This window comes from Amaranthus tricolor, chromosome 6 (genome assembly GCF_026212465.1).
Source record: "Amaranthus tricolor cultivar Red isolate AtriRed21 chromosome 6, ASM2621246v1, whole genome shotgun sequence".
NCBI lineage: Eukaryota > Viridiplantae > Streptophyta > Magnoliopsida > Caryophyllales > Amaranthaceae > Amaranthus > Amaranthus tricolor.
Window position 1 is genome coordinate 1,628,078 of NC_080052.1, and position 6,000 is coordinate 1,634,077.

The following is a 6,000-nucleotide window of genomic DNA, read 5'->3' on the forward strand; positions in this document are numbered from 1 at the left end:
CGTTCATTCTTAATTGATCATTGATCCTTATTCATTCTTCATCGTTCATTCTTCATTGATCATTGTTCCTTGTTCATTGTTCATCGTTCATTCCTCAATGATCATTGATCCTTGTTCATTCTTCATCGTTCATTCTTTATTGATCATTGATCCTTGTTCATTCTTCATCGTTCATTCTTCATTGATCATTGATCCTTGTTCATTCTTCATCGTTCATTCTTCATTTATCATTGATCCTTGTTCATTCTTCATCATTCATTCTTCATTGATCATTGATCTTTGTTCATTCTTCATCGTTCATTCTTTAATGATCATTGATCCTAGCTCATTCTTTATTGATCATTGATCCTTGTTTATTCTTCATCGTTCATTCTTCATTGATCATTTATCCTTGTTCATTCTTCATCGTTCATTCTTAATTTATCATTGATCCTTGTTCATTCTTCATCGTTCATTCTTCTTTAATCATTGATCCTTGTTCATTCTTCATCGTTCATTCTTCATTGATCCTTGTTCATTCTTTATCTTTCATTTTTCATTGATCATTGTTCCTTGTTCATTGTTCATCGTTCATTCCTCAATGATCATTGATCCTAGTTCATTCTTCATCGTTCATTCTTCATTGATCATTGATCCTTGTTCATTCTTCATCGTTCATTCTTTATTGATCATTGATCCTTGTTCATTCTTCATCGTTCATTATCCATTGATCATTGATTCTTGTTCATTCTTCATCGTTCATTCTTCATTTATCATTGATCCTTGTTCATTCTTCATCATTCATTCTTCATTGATCATTGATCTTTGTTCATTCTTCATCGTTAATTCTTCATTGATCATTGATCCTTGTTCATTCTTCATCGTTCATTCTTCATTGATCATTGATCCTTGTTCATTCTTCATCGTTCATTCTTCATTGATCATTGATCCTTGTTCATTGTTCATTGTTCATTCCTCAATGATCATTGATCCTTGTTCATTCTTCATCGTTCATTCTTCATTGATCATTGATCCTATTTTATTCTTCATCATTCATTCTTTAATGATCATTGATCCTAGTTCATTCTTCATCGTTCATTGATCCTTGTTCATTCTTCATCGTTCATTCTTCATTGATCATTGATCCTTGTTCATTCTTCATTGTTCATTCTTCATTGATCATTGATCCTTATTCATTCTTCATCGTTCATTCTTCATTTATCATTGATCCTTGTTCATTCTTCATCGTTCATTCTTCATGGTTCATTCTTCATTGATCATTGATCTTTGTTCATTCTTCTTCGTTCATTCTTCATTGATCATTGATCCTTGTTTATTCTTCATCGTTCATTCTTCATTGATCATTGATCCTTGTTCATTCTTCATCGTTCATTCTAAATTTATCATTGATCCTTTTTCATTCTTCATCGTTCATTCTTCATTGATCATTGATCCTTGTTCATTCTTCATCGTTCATTCTTCATTTATCATTGATCCTTGTTCATTCTTCATTGATCATTGATCCTTGTTCATTCTTCATCGTTCATTCTTCATTGATCATTGTTCCTTGTTCATTGTTCATCGTTCATTCCTCAATGATCATTGATACTTGTTCATTCTTCATCGTTCATTCTTTATTTATCATTGATCCTTGTTCATTCTTCATCGTTCATTCTTCATTTATCATTGATCCTTGTTCATTCTTCATTGATCATTGATCCTTGTTCATTCTTCATCGTTCATTCTTCATTGATCATTGATCCTTGTTCATTCTTCATCGTTCATTCTTCATTGATCATTGTTCCTTGTTCATTGTTCATCGTTCATTCCTCAATGATCATTGATACTTGTTCATTCTTCATCGTTCATTCTTTATTCATCATTGATCCTTGTTTATTCTTCATCGTTCATTGTTCATTGATCATTATTCCTTGTTCATTCTTCATCGTTCATTCTTCATTGATCATTGATCCTTGTTCATTCTTCATCGTTCATTCTTCATTGACCATTGATCCGATTTCATTCTTCATCGTTCATTCTTCATTGATCATTGATCGTTGTTCATTGTTCATTGTTCATTCCTCAATGATCATTGATCCTTGTTCATTCTTCATCGTTCATGCTTCAATTATCATTGATCCTATTTTATTCTTCATCATTCATTCTTTAATGATCATTGATCCTAGTTCATTCTTCATCGTTCATTCTTCATCGTTCATTGATCCTTGTTCATTTTTCATCGTTCATTCTTTAATGATCATTGATCCTAGGTCATTCTTTATTGATCATTGATCCTTGTTCATTCTTCATCGTTCATTCTTCATTGATCATTGATCCTTGTTCATTCTTCATCGTTCATTCTTCATTTATCATTGATCCTTGTTCATTCTTCATCTTTCATTCTTCATTGATCATTGTTCCTTGTTCATTGTTCATCGTCCATTCCTCAATGATCATTGATCCTTGTTCATTCTTCATCGTTCATTCTTCATTTATCATTGATCCTTGTTCATTCTTCATTGATCATTGATCCTTGTTCATTCTTCATCGTTCATTCTTCATGATCATTGATCCTTGTTCATTCTTCATCGTTCATTCTTCATTGATCATTGTTCCTTGATCATTGTTCATCGTTCATTCCTCAATGATCATTGATCCTTGTTCATTCTTCATCGTTCATTCTTTATTTATCATTGATCCTTGTTTATTCTTCATCGTTCATTCTTCATTGATCATTATTCCTTGTTCATTCTTCATCGTTCATTCTTCATTGATCATTGATCCTTGTTCATTCTTCATCGTTCATTCCTCAATGATCATTGATCCTAGTTCATTCTTCATCGTTCATTCTTCATTGATCATTGATCCTTGTTCATTCTTCATCGTTCATTCTTTATTGATCATTGATCCTTGTTCATTCTTCATCGTTCATTCTTCATTGATCATTGATTCTTGTTCATTCTTCATCGTTCATTCTTCATTTATCATTGATCCTTGTTCATTCTTCATCATTCATTCTTCATTGATCATTGATCTTTGTTCATTCTTCATCGTTAATTCTTCATTGATCATTGATCCTTGTTCATTCTTCATCGTTCATTCTTCATTGATCATTGATCCTTGTTCATTCTTCATCGTTCATTCTTCATTGATCATTGATCCTTGTTCATTGTTCATTGTTCATTCCTCAATGATCATTGATCCTTGTTCATTCTTCATCGTTCATTCTTCATTGATCATTGATCCTATTTTATTCTTCATCATTCATTCTTTAATGATCATTGATCCTAGTTCATTCTTCATCGTTCATTGATCCTTGTTCATTCTTCATCGTTCATTCTTCATTGATCATTGATCCTTGTTCATTCTTCATTGTTCATTCTTCATTGATCATTGATCCTTATTCATTCTTCATCGTTCATTCTTCATTTATCATTGATCCTTGTTCATTCTTCATCGTTCATTCTTCATGGTTCATTCTTCATTGATCATTGATCTTTGTTCATTCTTCTTCGTTCATTCTTCATTGATCATTGATCCTTGTTTATTCTTCATCGTTCATTCTTCATTGATCATTGATCCTTGTTCATTCTTCATCGTTCATTCTAAATTTATCATTGATCCTTTTTCATTCTTCATCGTTCATTCTTCATTGATCATTGATCCTTGTTCATTCTTCATCGTTCATTCTTCATTTATCATTGATCCTTGTTCATTCTTCATTGATCATTGATCCTTGTTCATTCTTCATCGTTCATTCTTCATTGATCATTGTTCCTTGTTCATTGTTCATCGTTCATTCCTCAATGATCATTGATACTTGTTCATTCTTCATCGTTCATTCTTTATTTATCATTGATCCTTGTTCATTCTTCATCGTTCATTCTTCATTTATCATTGATCCTAGTTCATTCTTCATTGATCATTGATCCTTGTTCATTCTTCATCGTTCATTCTTCATTGATCATTGATCCTTGTTCATTCTTCATCGTTCATTCTTCATTGATCATTGTTCCTTGTTCATTGTTCATCGTTCATTCCTCAATGATCATTGATACTTGTTCATTCTTCATCGTTCATTCTTTATTCATCATTGATCCTTGTTTATTCTTCATCGTTCATTGTTCATTGATCATTATTCCTTGTTCATTCTTCATCGTTCATTCTTCATTGATCATTGATCCTTGTTCATTCTTCATCGTTCATTCTTCATTGACCATTGATCCGATTTCATTCTTCATCGTTCATTCTTCATTGATCATTGATCCTTGTTCATTGTTCATTGTTCATTCCTCAATGATCATTGATCCTTGTTCATTCTTCATCGTTCATGCTTCAATTATCATTGATCCTATTTTATTCTTCATCATTCATTCTTTAATGATCATTGATCCTAGTTCATTCTTCATCGTTCATTCTTCATCGTTCATTGATCCTTGTTCATTTTTCATCGTTCATTCTTTAATGATCATTGATCCTAGGTCATTCTTTATTGATCATTGATCCTTGTTCATTCTTCATCGTTCATTCTTCATTGATCATTGATCCTTGTTCATTCTTCATCGTTCATTCTTCATTGATCATTGATCCTTGTTCATTCTTCATCGTTCATTCTTCATTTATCATTGATCCTTGTTCATTCTTCATCTTTCATTCTTCATTGATCATTGTTCCTTGTTCATTGTTCATCGTCCATTCCTCAATGATCATTGATCCTTGTTCATTCTTCATCGTTCATTCTTCATTTATCATTGATCCTTGTTCATTCTTCATTGATCATTGATCCTTGTTCATTCTTCATCGTTCATTCTTCATGATCATTGATCCTTGTTCATTCTTCATCGTTCATTCTTCATTGATCATTGTTCCTTGATCATTGTTCATCGTTCATTCCTCAATGATCATTGATCCTTGTTCATTCTTCATCGTTCATTCTTTATTTATCATTGATCCTTGTTTATTCTTCATCGTTCATTCTTCATTGATCATTATTCCTTGTTCATTCTTCATCGTTCATTCTTCATTGATCATTGATCCTTGTTCATTCTTCATCGTTCATTCTTCATTGATCATTGATCCTTGTTCATTCTTCATCGTTCATTCTTAATTGATCATTGATCCTTATTCATTCTTCATCGTTCATTCTTCATTGATCATTGTTCCTTGTTCATTGTTCATCGTTCATTCCTCAATGATCATTGATCCTTGTTCATTCTTCATCGTTCATTCTTTATTGATCATTGATCCTTGTTCATTCTTCATCGTTCATTCTTCATTGATCATTGATCCTTGTTCATTCTTCATCGTTCATTCTTCATTTATCATTGATCCTTGTTCATTCTTCATCATTCATTCTTCATTGATCATTGATCTTTGTTCATTCTTCATCGTTCATTCTTTAATGATCATTGATCCTAGCTCATTCTTTATTGATCATTGATCCTTGTTTATTCTTCATCGTTCATTCTTCATTGATCATTTATCCTTGTTCATTCTTCATCGTTCATTCTTAATTTATCATTGATCCTTGTTCATTCTTCATCGTTCATTCTTCTTTAATCATTGATCCTTGTTCATTCTTCATCGTTCATTCTTCATTGATCCTTGTTCATTCTTTATCTTTCATTTTTCATTGATCATTGTTCCTTGTTCATTGTTCATCGTTCATTCCTCAATGATCATTGATCCTAGTTCATTCTTCATCGTTCATTCTTCATTGATCATTGATCCTTGTTCATTCTTCATCGTTCATTCTTTATTGATCATTGATCCTTGTTCATTCTTCATCGTTCATTCTTCATTGATCATTGATTCTTGTTCATTCTTCATCGTTCATTCTTCATTTATCATTGATCCTTGTTCATTCTTCATCATTCATTCTTCATTGATCATTGATCTTTGTTCATTCTTCATCGTTAATTCTTCATTGATCATTGATCCTTGTTCATTCTTCATCGTTCATTCTTCATTGATCATTGATCCTTGTTCATTCTTCATCGTTCATTCTTCATTGATCATTGA